Here is a 19,778-nt window from a genome sequence, read left to right on the forward strand (position 1 = left end):
GCTTGCGATAAGCCTTTGGCTTCTAAGCAATATAAAATCCAATTCCAATTCCTGTAATTACCCTCGCAACACCAAAACTTTCGAACAACAATAACTTTTGGCCTGCACTCCTGATAAAACTTTTACTCGAATACGATCCTGTATGTCAATAGACCGCGTAATCTATTGGTATCTTATCGCACATCTGTTTGTACGCGAAGTTATTCACGCCCTAATTCCTGAGTTGTGAACTTTCTACCCCTCAGCCCTCGCTTAAGCCTCGCGACCACAGTGAAAACAACAACTTGGCCTCACCAAACCCACCCAACCCACCAAACACCGCGGGGCAGGAAGAGAACTTTATCAGAAGTCTTTCCCAACCCAACCCGAACTGGAACATCAGTGATGTCCCAACAAGCTTCCCTGAGCTCCTGGTTTGCACGAGCTCCCCCACCAGGTACACCGGCACCCCCCCGCTTCCCAGACACCCAATCGACCCAACAAACACAGTCCACCACGGTAGAACAGACCCAACTCGATAATGAACCTTTCTCTACCTTCGCCGAACACACCCAATACAACGAACCATATGCCCCAAAGTATGACTACATTCACCCCAGTATCGTCCTCCAAGAAACCCACGCCAGAATGGACCTAAACTACATCTCCTGGGTAGTTAGAAATGCCCTTACCGTAGCATTGGAACCCCTCAACAAAAACAACCGAACAAATCAATAAGGACCTAAAAGCTACCATCTAAGTCCTATCTGCCCAAAATGAGTCCCTCAAACACACCGTCGATATCTTCGCCAAACAAATGTTTGAAATAACAAAGAACCAGGACAAAACATCCGAAAAACTCCATAGCCTCCAACAACAAATCACCAACCTCCCCGCCAACAGACCCAAGAACCAAGCAGTTACCGAAGGAAGAGCTGCCACAGTTGCCGCCGTTGCCGCCGCCACCATCACCGCCGCCACCACACCCGCCAACAACCATAACCAGCCCCAACAACCAAGAGGAAAAGCCAAGGAAACACTGACGCCACCGGCACCAAAATCCTATGCATCCATATGTAACGGCAATATTATATTTCGGCTAAGGTGATAGATTGAGTTGTGAAGAGAAGGAATTGCGCAGTTGGACTATGATTTGTAATGGGTTTTCTGTTATGTTCTTTCGGTTTCCGTTACGCAAGGTATTAGTCATCAACGGACTAGGAGTTGAATATATAAGGGGGTGTTGTCTCGTGCCTTTTCATGTTTTCCTTCCTTTCCTCTTCTCTTCACGGAACCTCTTGTATGTACTCCGCGAATACTACTTTGTTCTACGCCTCGTCATAGGGTTCACTAGTTAGTCATACTAGGAAGAGCCACGCCATAGGCCATAGTCTCGTATACCTATTACCATGTCCTCGCCTCGGTTGTATTCCTTGGCACTATAGTCCCTACGTACATAGACCCCTGTTACACTAGGTTCCGTCCCCTATCGCCAACCAATACAACACTATAGTCCACAATGTTGGAACACGTTCCTATCGATTACCATCAACTAAGTGACACCCTTCAAACCTTCTTCCAAGAACACCCACAGGTCGATAATACTGTCGGGATAGAAGCTTATGCACTCCTTCAAAGGGCCCAACATGGTCTCGCTCAGTATGGAACGGACTTACAAGAGGTGGAGAAAGAGGCTGGAAATGCAAGGGAGATGTTCGAACGAGATCTTGCTGCTGCTAGAACTCAGCGGGTTGCTGTTGAAGTGGTTGCCCCTGATGAAGAACCAATCGGAGAGGATAATGCCCCACCGGTACCTCCAGTTCCACCTGTCCCAGTGGTTACCCAACGGTCGGAAAAACTCCCAGACCCTGAAGTATTTAGGGGAGATCGCGATCGAGAAAGACTACACCTATTCAAGCAACAGATGACGATCAAGCTATTGGGGAATGCCGATCGCTTCCCCACACTACAGTCCAAGTTATCCTACGCATTCAGTCGACTGGAGGGTGTTGCCGCTAATCAGTTTTTACAATACGTCGGAGAAGAAGGCATCGCTTTGCCTTCTATGTTACTGTTCTATGAAATCTTAGATACTGCTTTCGGGGACCCTGATCGAATGAGCACAGCTAGAAGGAATCTCAGGAACATCCGCCAGCGAAATCGAACCTTTGCTGACTATTTCGCTGAATTTCAACGGTACGCTGCCGAATCAGGAATGGATGAAGTCTCTCGGGTTGAGGCTTTGATGGAGGGTATTAATGCGGAACTCGATGAATCGATGATACACCATGAAACTCCTGCGACGGTAGATGCCTGCGCGACACTTTTGCAACGGTTAGATAATCGACGACGAGCGGCGGAGGCTAAGCGAGGAAGTAAAAAGCCTTGGAGTGCTACTGCCACCCCGAACCCTCGCCCCACACCAGCGAATCCGGCCCCTACCCCACGTGCTGCCGCCCCGGCTATCAACGTACCCACTCCTGAGAACCATCCCTCGTTCCGCCCGGGAGGTGATGTACCAATGGATTTGTCCGGAGGACGTCGTCGCCCCACCCCTACCGAGAGAAATGCCCGCTTAGCTGAGGGCCGATGTTTCTATTGCGGAGGAGTCGGACATATGGTTAGGGATTGCCCCCAAGCAAGGGCAACTGGAAATCAACCAAGGAGACCGGTGATGAGAGGAGCAGCATTGAGGATAGAGGAAAATGATGGAAGTGATAACGAGTCGGCAAAAGATTTGTCCCTGCACTAAGTGGCTTAGCCCAGGGACCATATAAGGATTTTTCTAGGATGCATATTTCTGGGTTTTCGGTATCAGAGGGGGAAATGGATGGGAACCAATTTGTAGTAACTTGTTCAATCCCACAGAATAAAAATACTTTCGTACCCACCTACGCCCTTATTGATACCGGAGCATCAGGATATGTTTTCATCGATGAATCTTTTGCACGCCACAACAATCTCACCATGACCCCACTCAAAATACCCCGGCAGGTAGAGGTTATAGATGGCAGGCCTATCAAGTCAGGAAAAATTACCCATATTGTTGATGTCTCGCTAGACATTCATGGCCATCGAGAGACTGCGTCATGTTTTGTAACCAAGTTGGGACATTATCCGATCGTGATGGGGATACCTTGGATGCGACGTCATGATGTTACAATTCGACCAAAGGAAAATTTGCTTATTTTCGACTCTCGAAGCTGCTGTCAATATTGTTCGCTCAGTGGAACCGCAATTACAGTTCATGGCATATCGACTCCCTTACCGGAAACTCATACCGTTACCGTTTCAGCAGTCGAAAAACCAACTATCGATATCGAACAATTAATACCAAGAGAGTTCCATCGCTATATCCATATGTTTGAGGAGTATGACGCTTCAATACTTCCACCACATCGACCGTTCCATGATATGAAAATAGTACTAGAGGAAGGCAAACAACCACCATGGGGACCAATATACGCTCTATCCCAAATTGAGTTGAAAGCACTCTGGGATTATCTTCAGGAAAATCTGCCCAAGGGAATTATCCGCCATAGTGAACCGCCAGCGGCAGCACCTATACTATTCGTCAAGAAAGCCGATGGAACTCTTCGTTTATGTGTCGACTATCGGGGCCTCAATGCAATTACGATTAAGAACCGTTATCCATTACCGTTATTGAAGGAAACTTTGGTCAAATTATCAAGAGCAAAATATTACACCAAGTTAGATCTACGTTGGGGGTATAATCAAATCAGAATAGCGGAAGGAGATGAATGGAAAACGGCATTCCGGACTCGATACGGACATTTTGAATATACGGTGATGCCCTTTGGATTAGCGAATGCTCCTGCTACGTTCCAACATTGGATCAATGATATCCTACGTCCCTATCTTGATCAATTCGTGACAGCTTATTTGGATGACATCCTTATCTATTCTGAGTCTCTTATAGAACATAAGGATCATATTCGAAAAGTTCTAAAAGTACTTGATGAAAATCATGTTCATCTCAAACCAGAAAAATGCGAATTTATGGTTCAAGAAACAAAATACCTTGGCCTGATCCTTACTCCGAATGGTAATCGAATGGATCCGAAGAAAGTTATCGATGTTCTAGAATGGTCCACACCGACAAATCTCCATGATGTTCAGGTATTTTTGGGATTTGCAAGCTTTTATCGACGGTTCATCTTAGGATATTCAAAGATTGTTGCCCCGCTTACAGCCCTAACAAAGAAAAATGTTAAATTCGAATGGACGGATGAAAGGGAGGAAGCGTTTCAAACCTTAAAAAAGATGTTCACAACAGCACCTATACTAGTTCATTTCGACCCAGATCGAAAGATTGTGGTGGAAACCGATGCATCTGATTATGTTTCAGCAGGAATCCTTTCACAACGCGATGATGAACGAGTTTTACATCCAGTCGCTTTCTTTTCCAAGAAACATTCCCCTGCGGAATGCAACTATGAAATTTATGATAAGGAACTTCTAGCAATCGTGCGATGTTTTGAAGAGTGGCGACATCATTTGGAAGTAGCACAATTCCCTATTGAAGTTTTCAGCGACCATCGAAATCTAGAGTATTTTATGAAGACAAAATTGCTAAACCGCCGACAAGCTCGTTGGTCTGAATTCCTTTCGCGTTTCGATTTTGTTATACAATTCCGACCAGGAAAACAAGGAGCGAAACCAGATGCATTGACTAGAAGATCAGGTGATCTACCTAAAGAGGGGGATGAACGGCTGACGCACCAGAGCCAAGTGGTTCTGAAGCGAAAAAATTTGGATACAAAGCTAAGTTTGTTCGCGGGTTCTTTATCAAATGAATCCGCTGAAGGAAGGTCTACTGTGGAGGAGTTATTTTCAAAAGCTTACCAAGTCGATAGTTTTCCAAACGAAATCCTCGCTATACTCCGGAACGACGTTCGCCAGTCAAATAAAATTTCACTTGCCGAATGTACTGAAGACAATAATGGCCGGTTACTTTATCGAGGTGCAATCTACGTACCGAAGGATAATGACCTCCGGCTGAGACTCCTGAAAGAACATCATGACAAACCATCGGCAGGCCATCCGGGTAGAGCAAAGACCTTGGAACTCTTAAGTCGGGAATATTATTGGCCACAAATGCGAAAAGATGTCGATCGATATGTTAGGAATTGCAATATGTGTGTCCGTAGCAAGGCACCACGTAATGCACCTTATGGGGTCCTTCGTCCTATGCCAATACCCGATGGACCATGGACGGATGTCTCAATGGATTTTGTTACCGACCTTCCGGAGAGTGATGGTTACAATGCGATTCTAGTTGTTGTTGATAGATTAACCAAAATGCGACACCTAATACCAACAACTAAAGAGGTGGATTCGAAGGAAGTAGCAAGGCTATATATCGATAACGTTTGGAAATTATATGGACTACCTGATACGGTTGTGTCCGATAGAGGAACGCAATTTGTCGCGGAATTTTGGAAGTCACTTTGCAAACGCCTGGAAATATCTCCACGATTCTCCACCGCATTTCACCCCCAAACCGATGGACAAACTGAAAGAATCAATGCCATAATGGAACAGTATCTCCGAAGTTATGTCTCTTACCAACAAGATGATTGGGTCCGGCTATTGGCAATGGCCGAGTTCGCCACAAATAATCATACTTCGGAAACAACAAAAGTCTCTCCTTTCTATGCCAACGCGGGAAGAAATCCCAGGATGACTTTTGGTCCCTTGGAATATGGTAAAACGACAGCGGAAGATCAAGCCAACAGCATTGCAAGGGAGATGAAGGACATGGTGGAGTTTCTGAAGAGCGAAATGTTTCGGGCGCAAAGGATACAAGAGGAGTCGGCTAACCTAAATCGCTCTCCTGCCCCTCGTTATCACATAGGAGATAAAGTTTTCTTGTCGACCCGCCATATTCTAACAAAGCGACCTTCCAAGAAGTTTGATTGGAAACGGATTGGTCCTTATAGCATCAAACGAATCGTCTACCCCTATGCTTATGAGCCAGAACTTCCCCGCTCCATGAAGATCCATCCAGTATTCCACGTTTCATTGTTGTCACCTGAAACGGGTAACCCATTACCTGGACAACAACAGTCACCCCCACCTCCAGTTGAGATCGAAGGAGAGGAAGAATGGGAAGTCGAAGACATTGTGGACTCTAGGAAACGAAGGGGTGGCTTTGAGTACCTGGTACGATATACTGGATACGATGATGCCTCTTGGCAACCACTATCGGACCTTGAGCATTCACCTGATATTGTTCGACGGTTCCATGAACGCTATCCACGGAAACCTAAGTCTACCAGGAGGTAGGCCTTAGAGGGGAGCGTAGTCTGTAACGGCAATATTATATTTCGGCTAAGGTGATAGATTGGGTTGTGAAGAGAAGGAATTGCACAGTTGGACTATGATTTGTAATGAGTTTTCTGTTATGTTCTTTCGGTTTCCATTACGCAAGGTATTAGTCATCAACGGACTAGGAGTTGAATATATAAGGGGGTGTTGTCTCGTGCCTTTTCATGTTTTCCTTCCTTTCCTCTTCTCTTCACGGAACCTCTTGTACTTACCCTCGCAACACCAAAACCTTCGAACAACAATAACTTTTGGCCTGCATTCTCGATAAAACTTTTACTCGAACACGATCCTGTATGTCAATAGACTCCGTAATCTATTGGTATCTTATCGCACATCTGTTCGTACGCGAAGTTATTCACGCTCTAGTCCCTGAGCTGTGAACCTTTTACCCCTCAGCCCTCGCCTAAGCCTCGCGACCGTTGCGAAATCAACAACCTGGCCTCACCAACCCCACCAAACCCACCAAACCTCGCAGGAAGAAAGAGAACTTTATCAGAAGTCTTTCCCAACCCAACCCGAACTGGAACATCAGTGATGTCCCAACAAGCCTCTTTGAGCACCTGGTTCGCAGGAGCCCCCCCACCAGGAACACCGGCTCCCCCTCGCTTCCCCGACACCCAATCAACCCAACAAACTCAGTCCACCACCATCAAACAAACCCAGCTCGGTAACGAACCTTTCTCCATCTTCGCTGAACACACCCAATACAATGAGCCATACGCACCAAAGTACGATTATATCCACCCCAGCATTGTCCCCCAAGAAACCCACGCCAGAATGGACCTAAACTACGTCTCATGGGTAATTAGAAATGCCCTCACTGTAGCACTTGAACCCCTCAACCAAACAACCGAACAGATCAACAAGGATTTAAAAGCTACCATTGAAGTCCTATCCACCCAAAACGAAACCCTTAAACACACCGTCGACGTCCTGGCCAAACAAATGTTTGAAATGACAAAGAACCAAGACAAAACTTCCGAAAAACTCCACCGTCTCCAACAACAGCTCACCAACCTCTCCGTCAACAGACCTAGCAACCAAGCAGTCAATGAAGGAAGAGCATCCGCAATTGCCGCCGTCGCCGCTGCCACCATCGCTCCTATCACCACACCCACCAACAAGATGAACCACGCCAACAACCCGAACCATGCCCAACAACCAAAAGGAAAAGGCAAAGAGATTCTAACCCCACCAGCACCAAAATCCTACGCATCTATCGCAGCAGGAAACGCCAACCCCGAATACACCACCGTCACGAACAAGAGGAAACCCAAGCCTAAAGCAGACCCCCTATTCAAACCCGAAGTCACCAAAATCAACAGAGAGATTGTCATCGAAACGAACAAGGAATCACCAGTCACCCCCTCTGACATCAGGACAAGAATCAACTCCAAAATCGAAAACCCGGACTGCCAATTCATCGCCGCCAGGAAAACTTCAAAAAACAACATAGTCCTAGAAACCAAATTCGCCACACCCGCCTCGAAAGTCTTCGAATACAAACAAGAAATCGAAGCAGCCCTGAAAGAACTCAAGGTCCCCTTTGTTGACATCAAAGTCAATTCCAGATGGTCTAAATTTATCATACACGGAATCCCCACAACAATCGGAGATGGCTATGAAGCAGGACAGGTAATGGCCTCAGAAATCAGAAGCAACTACGGAACCACATTCGAAATGGCACAAATCCCCAGATGGCTCAGCAGACCCGAGGCCAGAGTAGGGAAGACACACTCGTCAATGATCATCGCACTCCCAGGACAATACACAAAGGATAACCTCGGACTGAGATACCTCACCCTATTCGACCGGCAATGCAAAATCGACAACTACCTCCCAGCCAACCCAGAAACCCAATGCTCCAAATGCTTAGAATACGGCCACCGACACGAAAGATGCTCCCACCAAACCGGGAGATGCGGACACTGTGCAGAGGACCACCAGACAAAAGAACACCCATGCTCAGAATGCTCAGGAGGTACTAGATGTATCCATACACCCATCCGGTGCTATCACTGCAAGGCCCCCCACAAAGCAACAGACGCCAACTGCCCGGAACGCACCAAAGTCCGCATTACAAACAAACTGGGACCAGACACAAACCCAAGCCCACTACCAATACCCATTATCATCCCGGCCCAAGACCCACCCCAAGAAGACGCAGCCATGGATAACACCCAATGAGTCACAATAAAAGGACAACGGCTATCGCACAGCAACTGAACTGCGCGAGAAATGAGCTTACAACAAAGTCAGTAGTGGAGGAAGCAGAACAGGACCACAACATACTCTTTCTTTTGTTACAAGAACCATGGAATAACAAGGACGGCCACCCACCGGAATCCCCCCTCTTCTATCTATTCACGGCCAGCAACAAGGGCACCAAAGCCGCAACATATATCAGAAAACACCCCAACCTAAAACCAAAACACCATTACACACATAATAACTTCATCGTCTCCGTCACGGTGGAAATCCAAAGCCAAAAAACACAAATCCTCAACATATACTCACCGGGGCGAAGCGGACCCTTCGCAGAAATCTCCCGACAAATAACCACCATCCAAAACTGCCTCGTCATGGAAGACTTCAACTGCCACCACCAACTCTGGTATGTACATAGATCCCACGACTACACCAATACGATTAGAACAGACAAATCCGGATCCAAGAAACTAAAAAAGTGGATCGATCGACAGAAGCTATCCCTACTTAACGAACCAGGCGAATTCACACATTTCCCCAGGAACAACAACAGACCGACCATTATTGACCTGACATTAGTCAAAGGACCAATACTGGACCACGATACCCGCTGGAAAATCGACCGATATGGAGCAGGTTCCGATCATGGGAAAACCATCCTACAACTACGAATAGAGAAACCCCCCCACACACCCAGAAGGCTATGGCATCGAACCTACTGGGGAAAACTGGAAGAAAACATCTCAGGCCTCCAGTTTCCCCCCGAAGCATGGGAAAGCCAGAATCACACAAAGCAATCAGTCGACTTCATCCTCGAACACATAGATAACCTAATAGACCAAGTCACCCCGTGGAGCCAAGGACACCTCAAATCTAAGAAATGGTGGACCCCAGAACTGACGAAACTCAAATCAACCCTCAACACACTAGAGAGGAAAGCCAAAAACACCCAAAAAGACGAAGACAGAGAAGCCTTCAGGAAAATCAGCAGGAAATGGACCGCAGCAATCCGCAAAACCAAGGCGGAACAAAGGGAGAAAGAAATCACGGAGGCCAAAGGAAGTGCCATCTGGAAACTAGTCGACAAAGGGAAAAGAAGGGACATCACAATCCCAACTATTCAAGGTGAAGAAACGTTTGCGGGGAAGTGCCAAGCTCTAAGAGCCCAACTCTTCCCCACAAATTGGACGTCCCCCAACAAACCCCCCCTCCAAATAAGACCCCCCACATTTGACTTTAGTGACGATTTCCAGGAAGTAACAACAGAAGAAATTACATCCGCAATCAAATCATGCCCAACACACTCAGCCACTGGACCCGATAACATCCCATACCCATTCATACAAGCAACAATCAAGGCAAACACCCAGCTCTTCCAAGATATGTTCTCAGCCATGCTCCGACACGGAGTCCAACCGGATCGATGGAAAGTGGCGAAATGTATACCAATCCCGAAACCAGGAAAACCAGACTACTCATCGGCCAAAGCCTACCGACCCATCTCTCTATTACAATGCTTTAGCAAAGTACTGGAAAAGATAGTGGCAACAAGACTATGCACTGCCGGAACCATCCTGGAAACCCTCAGCAAAGACCAACTCGGAGGCAGACCAACAATCTCAGCGATCGACGCTCTACTCCGCACGTTCACGCCCATCCAACAGAAGCTCCTGATCAAGCGAACTACAGGAACTACCCCAGACAGACCAGCACTCCTCACAAATGATATACAAGGAGCCTTCAACTGTATCGACCACCTCCTACTCGCCGAGATCATGACCCAACAAAAATTCCCAACATACCTGACGACCTGGTGTAAGGAATTCAACACCAATCGAACACTTCAATTCCAATTCAACCACGAACTGGGACCACCACGACCATACACCTCAGGACTACCCCAAGGATCCCCCCTATCCCCAGTATTATTTATGATATACGCTGGGGTAATAATAGACCCCACCAACTCCCCCAAAGAAATCAACACCACCTACATTGACGACGACGCACTCATCCAACTCGCGAAGTCCCCTCTCTTCATCACCAAAAGACTTAACGAAAGGATGGAGGAAAGAATTAAGAAAGCAGAACCCCTCAACATCAAATACGAACCCCAAAAATCCGACCTAGTCTTCTTCAAACCCACAACATCAAGCACCCAGAACCCCAAAAACTCGGTAACAATCGCAAAAGAAGAAATCCACCCCAAGGATAGACTCAAATATGTAGGAGTCTGGCTGGACTCAACGCTCTCCTTCCGACCACACATCGAAGAAACCATCGCCAAAAGCCTTAAAGCCCTAGGAAGAATCAGAAACATCGCCTACCTACCAGGATCAACAGTAAAATCCATTCACCACCTCATCGTCCAAGGCTTCCTCCCCACCATCTTATGGGGATCGGAGGCATGGTGGACAGGAGCCGACCACATCCTCCGATCACTATCCCCCCTCCATAACGAAGCCGCCAGGATCATAACAGGCCTACCCCGCTGGACCAAAACCGAAAAACTACTGAAAGAGGCAGCACTTCCCCCACTCGAACATCTCCTCAACCACAAATCGCGGAAATATGGGACGCGCATCCTCTGCCACCCTGGGGACCACCTACTCAACGAAGGACTCATCCAACTCCTCCCCACCAGAACAAAAAATATCAAAGGCACAGGCCTACATCGGATTGCATCACTCATGCTACCCTTTCAGGAACCAGGGAACCGCAGAGAGCGATGGATACAGAATGATACCCTCACCAAACGCATGCTGGAAGAGTGGAACTCTATCCCACTCATCAACTACCATGAACCAGGAAGCCTAAAGATCCAACCAAAGTGAGCAAAACTTCTCCGATCCAAAGCAAAACTCATACACCGCTTACGATGTCAAGTCACTAGGATAGACAGATATGCAGCATTCACGGAACCTGAACCCTGCCAATGCGGCTCGGAACAATCCTCCAAACACACCATAACCGACTGCCCACGATGGACACAACTACGAAGACCACTTATGGATAAAATCCCAGGGCCGCCCACCTGGGAAAACTGGCTATTCACCAATCTCAACGTAGACCTGATTCTACAATTTGCGGCAAAAACCAACCTACTCGACTGGTACCAAATGGACGAGGAGGACCCGGAGAAATGATGACCGGTTTCTTTGGTTTGCTCTGTCTTCTCTGTACCTTCTCATGATTCCTTACGTTGTTTTTCGTTTCTGTTTTTCCTATGTTTTGGCGGAGGATCCGGCGTGCGATAAGTCCTGTACTTCAAAGCAATATAAAAAACTATCTATCTATCTGTATCTACTCCACGAATACTACTTTTGTTCTACGCCTTGTCATAGGGTTCAACTAGTTGTCATACTAGGTAGAGCCACTCCATAGTCCATAGTCCTGAATATCTATTGCCACGTTCTCGCTTCGGTTGTATTCCTTGGCACGATAGTCCCTACGTCCATAGCCTCCCGTTACAGATGGTGGTTATTTGTCGGGAGATTTCTGGGAAGGGTCCGCTTCGCCCTGGTGAGTATAAGTTGAGGATTTGTGTTTTTTGGTTTTGGATTTCCACCGTGACGGAGACAATGAAGTTGTTGTGGGTCTAGTGATGTTTTGGTTTCAGGTTGGTGTGTTTCCTGATGTATGTGGCGCCTTTGGTGCCCTTGTTGCTGGCTGTAAATAGGTAGAAAAGGGGGGATTCCGGTGGGTGGCCGTCCTTGTTATTCCATGGTTCTTGTAACAAAAGAAAGAGTATATTGTGGTCCTGTTCTGCTTCCTCCACTACTGACTTTCTTGTGAGCTCATTTTTCACGCAGATCAGTTGCTGTGCGATAGCCGTTGTCCTTTTGTTGTAACTCATTGGGAGTTATCCATGGCTGCATCTTCCTGTGGGGGGTCTTGGGCTGGGATGACTATGGGTATTGGTAGCGGGCTTGGGTTTGTGTCTGGTCCGAGCTTGTTTGTGATTCGCACTTTGGTTCGTTCTGGGCAGTTGACGTCTGTTGCTTTGTGGGGGGCCTTGCAGTGATAGCATCGGATGGGTGTGTGTGAGCATCTAAGGCCTCCGGTGCATTCTGTACATGAGTGGTCCTTGGTTTAGTGTTCCTCGGCAGAGTGTCCACATCTTCCGCTGTTGTGGGAGTAGCGTTCTTGCCTGTGGCCGTATTCAAGGCATTTGCCACATTGGGTTTCTGGGTTTGCTTGGATGTAACTGTCAATTTTGCAGTTCCTGTCAAAGAGGGTGAGGTATCGGAGGCCGAGGTTCTCTTTGGTGAATTGTCCGGGGAGGGCGATGATCATGGAGGAGTGTGACTTTCCGATTCTGGCTTCTGGTTTCGATAGCCATCTCGGGATTTGTGTCAGTTCAAAAGTGTTGCCATAGTTGTTTCTGATTTCCGAGGCTAGAAATTGTCCTGCATCGAAGGCTTCACCTATAGAGGTAGGGATACCATGGTGGATGAATTTCGACCATCTGGAATTAACTCGGATGTCGATATAGGGTACTTTTAGTTCATTCAGGGCGGTCTCGATTTCTTTCTTGTATTCAAGGACCTTTGTTGCTGGGGTTGCGAATTTTGATTCCAGGATTATGTTGTTCTTAGTTGTTTTCCGGGCGGCGATTAGTTGACAGTCGGGGTCTTGGATTTTTGAATTTATTTTGGCTCTGATGTCTGATGGGGTAACTGGGAGTTCCTTATTCGTTTCGATTACGATTTCCCGGTTGAGTTTGGTGATTTCAGGTTTGAACAGAGGGTCTGCTTTGGGTTTAGTTTTCCTCTTGTTCGTGACGGTCGTGAATTCGGGGTTGGTGTTTCCTGCCACGATGGTGTAACGGGGGTCTATGGACGTAGGGACTATAGTGCCAAGGAATACAACCGAGGCGAGGACGTGGTAATAGTTATACGAGACTATGGCCTATGGCGTGGCTCTTCCTAGTATGACTAACTAGTGAACTCTATGACGAGGCGTAGAACAAAGTAGTATTCGCGGAGTACATACAAGATAGATAGATAGTTTTATATTGCTTTGAAGTACAGGACTTATCGCACGCCGGATCCTCCGCCAAAACATAGGAAAAACAAAGGAGAAACAGAAAAGAAAGGAAAAGCATCGTAAGAAATCATGAGAAGGTACAGAAAAGAGAGGGTAAACCAAAGAAACCGGTCCTTATTCCTCCGGGTCCTCCTCATCCATTTCGTACCAGTCGGGTAGGTTGGTTTTAGCTGCAAATTGTAGAATCAGGTCTACGTTGAGGTTGGTGAATAGCCAGTTTTCCCAAGTGGGCGGCCCTGGGATTTTATCAATAAGTGGCCTTCGTAGTTGTGTCCATCGTGGGCAGTTGGTTATGGTGTGTTTGGAGGATTGTTCCGAGCCACATTGGCAGGGTTCAGGTTCCGTGAATGCTGCATGTCTGTCTATCCTAGTGACTTGACATCGTATGCGGTGTATGAGTTTTGCTTTGGATCGGAGAAGTTTTGCTCGTTTTGGTTGGATCCTTAGGGTTCCTAGTTCGTGGTAGTTGATGAGTGGGATAGAATTCCATTCTTCCAGCATGCGTTTGGTGAGGGTATCGTTCTGTATCCATCGCTCTCTGCGGTTGCCCGGTTCCTGGAAGGGTAGCATGAGTGATGCAATCCGATATAGGCCTGTGCCTTTGATATTTTTTGTTCTGGTGGGGAGGAGCTGTATGAGTCCTTCGTTGAGTGGGTGGTCCGCAGGGTGGCAGAGGATGCGCGTCCCATACTTCCGTGATTTGTGGTTGAGGATGTGTTCGAGTGGGGGGAGTGCTGCCTCTTTCAGTAGCTTTTCGGTTTTTGTCCAGCGGGGTAGGCCTGTTATTATTCTGGCGGCTTCGTTGTAGAGGGGGGTTAGTGATTGGAGGATGTGGTCGGCTCCTGTCCACCATGCCTCCGATCCCCATAAGATGGTGGGGAGGAAGCCTTGGACGATGAGGTGGTGAATGGATTTTACTGTTGATCCTGGTAGGTAGGCGATGTTTCTGATTCTTCCTAGGGCTTTAAGGCCTTTGGCGATGGTTTCTTCGATGTGTGGTCGGAAGGAGAGCGTTGAGTCCAGCCAGACTCCTACATATTTGAGTCTATCCTTGGGGTGGATTTCTTCTTTTGCGATTGTTACCGAGTTTTTGGGGTTCTGGGTGCTTGATGTTGTGGGTTTGAAGAAGACTAGGTCGGATTTTTGGGGTTCGTATTTGATGTTGAGGGGTTCTGCTTTCTTAATTCTTTCCTCCATCCTTTCGTTAAGTCTTTTGGTGATGAAGAGAGGGGACTTCGCGAGTTGGATGAGTGCGTCGTCGTCAATGTAGGTGGTGTTGATTTCTTTGGGGGAGTTGGTGGGGTCTATTATTACCCCAGCGTATATCATAAATAATACTGGGGATAGGGGGGATCCTTGGGGTAGTCCTGAGGTGTATGGTCGTGGTGGTCCCAGTTCGTGGTTGAATTGGAATTGAAGTGTTCGATTGGTGTTGAATTCCTTACACCAGGTCGTCAGGTATGTTGGGAATTTTTGTTGGGTCATGATCTCGGCGAGTAGGAGGTGGTCGATACAGTTGAAGGCTCCTTGTATATCATTTGTGAGGAGTGCTGGTCTGTCTGGGGTAGTTCCTGTAGTTCGCTTGATCAGGAGCTTCTGTTGGATGGGCGTGAACGTGCGGAGTAGAGCGTCGATCGCTGAGATTGTTGGTCTGCCTCCGAGTTGGTCTTTGCTGAGGGTTTCCAGGATGGTTCCGGCGGTGCATAGTCTTGTTGCCACTATCTTTTCCAGTACTTTGCTAAAGCATTGTAATAGAGAGATGGGTCGGTAGGCTTTGGCCGATGAGTAGTCTGGTTTTCCTGGTTTCGGGATTGGTATACATTTCGCCACTTTCCATCGATCCGGTTGGACTCCGTGTCGGAGCATGGCTGAGAACATATCTTGGAAGAGCTGGGTGTTTGCCTTGATTGTTGCTTGTATGAATGGGTATGGGATGTTATCGGGTCCAGTGGCTGAGTGTGTTGGGCATGATTTGATTGCGGATGTAATTTCTTCTGTTGTTACTTCCTGGAAATCGTCACTAAGGTCAAATGTGGGGGGTCTTATTTGGAGGGGGGGTTTGTTGGGGGACGTCCAATTTGTGGGGAAGAGTTGGGCTCTTAGAGCTTGGCACTTCCCCGCAAACGTTTCTTCACCTTGAATAGTTGGGATTGTGATGTCCCTTCTTTTCCCTTTGTCGACTAGTTTCCAGATGGCACTTCCTTTGGCCTCCGTGATTTCTTTCTCCCTTTGTTCCGCCTTGGTTTTGCGGATTGCTGCGGTCCATTTCCTGCTGATTTTCCTGAAGGCTTCTCTGTCTTCGTCTTTTTGGGTGTTTTTGGCTTTCCTCTCTAGTGTGTTGAGGGTTGATTTGAGTTTCGTCAGTTCTGGGGTCCACCATTTCTTAGATTTGAGGTGTCCTTGGCTCCACGGGGTGACTTGGTCTATTAGGTTATCTATGTGTTCGAGGATGAAGTCGACTGATTGCTTTGTGTGATTCTGGCTTTCCCATGCTTCGGGGGGAAACTGGAGGCCTGAGATGTTTTCTTCCAGTTTTCCCCAGTAGGTTCGATGCCATAGCCTTCTGGGTGTGTGGGGGGGTTTCTCTATTCGTAGTTGTAGGATGGTTTTCCCATGATCGGAACCTGCTCCATATCGGTCGATTTTCCAGCGGGTATCGTGGTCCAGTATTGGTCCTTTGACTAATGTCAGGTCAATAATGGTCGGTCTGTTGTTGTTCCTGGGGAAATGTGTGAATTCGCCTGGTTCGTTAAGTAGGGATAGCTTCTGTCGATCGATCCACTTTTTTAGTTTCTTGGATCCGGATTTGTCTGTTCTAATCGTATTGGTGTAGTCGTGGGATCTATGTACATACCAGAGTTGGTGGTGGCAGTTGAAGTCTTCCATGACGAGGCAGTTTTGGATGGTGGTTATTTGTCGGGAGATTTCTGCGAAGGGTCCGCTTCGCCCCGGTGAGTATATGTTGAGGATTTGTGTTTTTTGGCTTTGGATTTCCACCGTGACGGAGACGATGAAGTTATTATGTGTGTAATGGTGTTTTGGTTTTAGGTTGGGGTGTTTTCTGATATATGTTGCGGCTTTGGTGCCCTTGTTGCTGGCCGTGAATAGATAGAAGAGGGGGGATTCCGGTGGGTGGCCGTCCTTGTTATTCCATGGTTCTTGTAACAAAAGAAAGAGTATGTTGTGGTCCTGTTCTGCTTCCTCCACTACTGACTTTGTTGTAAGCTCATTTCTCGCGCAGTTCAGTTGCTGTGCGATAGCCGTTGTCCTTTTATTGTGACTCATTGGGTGTTATCCATGGCTGCGTCTTCTTGGGGTGGGTCTTGGGCCGGGATGATAATGGGTATTGGTAGTGGGCTTGGGTTTGTGTCTGGTCCCAGTTTGTTTGTAATGCGGACTTTGGTGCGTTCCGGGCAGTTGGCGTCTGTTGCTTTGTGGGGGGCCTTGCAGTGATAGCACCGGATGGGTGTATGGATACATCTAGTACCTCCTGAGCATTCTGAGCATGGGTGTTCTTTTGTCTGGTGGTCCTCTGCACAGTGTCCGCATCTCCCGGTTTGGTGGGAGCATCTTTCGTGTCGGTGGCCGTATTCTAAGCATTTGGAGCATTGGGTTTCTGGGTTGGCTGGGAGGTAGTTGTCGATTTTGCATTGCCGGTCGAATAGGGTGAGGTATCTCAGTCCGAGGTTATCCTTTGTGTATTGTCCTGGGAGTGCGATGATCATTGACGAGTGTGTCTTCCCTACTCTGGCCTCGGGTCTGCTGAGCCATCTGGGGATTTGTGCCATTTCGAATGTGGTTCCGTAGTTGCTTCTGATTTCTGAGGCCATTACCTGTCCTGCTTCATAGCCATCTCCGATTGTTGTGGGGATTCCGTGTATGATAAATTTAGACCATCTGGAATTGACTTTGATGTCAACAAAGGGGACCTTGAGTTCTTTCAGGGCTGCTTCGATTTCTTGTTTGTATTCGAAGACTTTCGAGGCGGGTGTGGCGAATTTGGTTTCTAGGACTATGTTGTTTTTTGAAGTTTTCCTGGCGGCGATGAATTGGCAGTCCGGGTTTTCGATTTTGGAGTTGATTCTTGTCCTGATGTCAGAGGGGGTGACTGGTGATTCCTTGTTCGTTTCGATGACAATCTCTCTGTTGATTTTGGTGACTTCGGGTTTGAATAGGGGGTCTGCTTTAGGCTTGGGTTTCCTCTTGTTCGTGACGGTGGTGTATTCGGGGTTGGCGTTTCCTGCTGCGATAGATGCGTAGGATTTTGGTGCTGGTGGGGTTAGAATCTCTTTGCCTTTTCCTTTTGGTTGTTGGGCATGGTTCGGGTTGTTGGCGTGGTTCATCTTGTTGGTGGGTGTGGTGATAGGAGCGATGGTGGCAGCGGCGACGGCGGCAATTGCGGATGCTCTTCCTTCATTGACTGCTTGGTTGCTAGGTCTGTTGACGGAGAGGTTGGTGAGCTGTTGTTGGAGACGGTGGAGTTTTTCGGAAGTTTTATCTTGGTTCCTTGTCATTTCAAACATTTGTTTGGCCAGGACGTCGACGGTGTGTTTAAGGGTTTCGTTTTGGGTGGATAGGACTTCAATGGTAGCTTTTAAATCCTTGTTGATCTGTTCGGTTGTTTGGTTGAGGGGTTCAAGTGCTACGGTAAGGGCATTTCTAACTACCCAGGAGATGTAGTTTAGGTCCATTCTGGCGTGGGTTTCTTGGAGGACGATACTGGGGTGAATGTAGTCATACTTTGGGGCATATGGTTCGTTGTATTGGGTGTGTTCGGCGAAGGTAGAGAAAGGTTCATTATCGAGTTGGGTCTGTTCTACCGTGGTGGACTGTGTTTGTTGGGTCGATTGGGTGTCTGGGAAGTGGGGGGGTGCCGGTGTACCTGATGGGTGGGCTCGTGCAAACCAGGAGCTCAGGGAAGCTTGTTGGGACATCACTGATGTTCCAGATCGGGTTGGGTTGGGAAAGACTTCTGATAAAGTTCTCTTCCTGCCCGCGGTGTTTGGTGGGTTGGGTGGGTTTGGTGAGGCCAAGTTGTTGTTTTCACTGTGGTCGCGAGGCTTAAGCGAGGGCTGAGGGGTAGAAAGTTCACAACTCAGGAACTAGGGCGTGAATAACTTCGCGTACGAACAGATGTGCGATAAGATACCAATAGATTACGCAGTCTACTGACATACAGGATCGTGTTCGAGTAAACGTTTATCGGGAATGCAGGCCAAAAGTTATTGTTGTTCGAAAGTTCTGGTGTTGCGGGGGTAGATACAGAGGTTCCGTGAAGAGAAAAGGAAAGGAAGGGAAACATCAAAAGGCACAAGACAACGCCCCCTTATATATCCAACTCCTAGTCCGTTGATGACTAATACCCACGTAACGGAAACCGACAGAACATAACAGAAAGCCCATTACAAATCATAATTCAACTGCGCAATACCTCCTCTTCACAATCCGGTCTATCACTTTAGCGGAAATACAATATTGCCGTTACACCATCCAAAACTGCCTTGTCATGGGAGACTTCAACAGCCACCACCAACTCTGGTATGGACATAGATCCCATGACTACACCAACACATTCAGAACACACAAATCCGGATCCAAGAAACTAAAAAGATGGATCGATCGACAAAAGCTATCCCTACTCAACGAACCAGGTGAATTCACACACTTCCCCAGAAACAACAATAGACCGACTATCATCGATTTGACATTAGTCAAAGGACCAGTACTGGACCATGACATCCGCTGGAACATCGACCGATATGGAGCAGGTTCCGATCATGGGAAAACCATCCTACAACTATGAATAGAGAAACACCCCCACACACCCAGAAGGCTATGGCATCGAACGAACTGGGGAAAACTGGAAGAAAACATCTCAGGCCTCCAGTTTCCCCCCGAAGCATGGGAAAGCCAGAATCACACAAAGCAATCAGTCGACTTCATCCTCGAACACATAGATAACCTAATAGACCAAGTCACCCCGTGGAGCCAAGGACACCTCAAATCTAAGAAATGGTGGTCCCCAGAGCTGAAGGAAATCAAATCAACTCTTAATACACTAGAAAGGAAAGCCAGAAACACCCAAAAGGACGAGGACAGGAAATCCTTCAGGAAAACCAACAGAAAATGGACGGCAGCAATCCGGAAAGCCAAGGCGGAACAAAGGGAAAAAGAACTCATGGAGGCCAAGG

The sequence above is a fragment of the Morchella importuna genome, assembly GCF_003444635.1.
Source record: "Morchella importuna strain M04M26 chromosome Unknown Morimp01GS047, whole genome shotgun sequence".
NCBI classification, from domain to species: Eukaryota; Fungi; Ascomycota; class Pezizomycetes; order Pezizales; family Morchellaceae; genus Morchella; species Morchella importuna.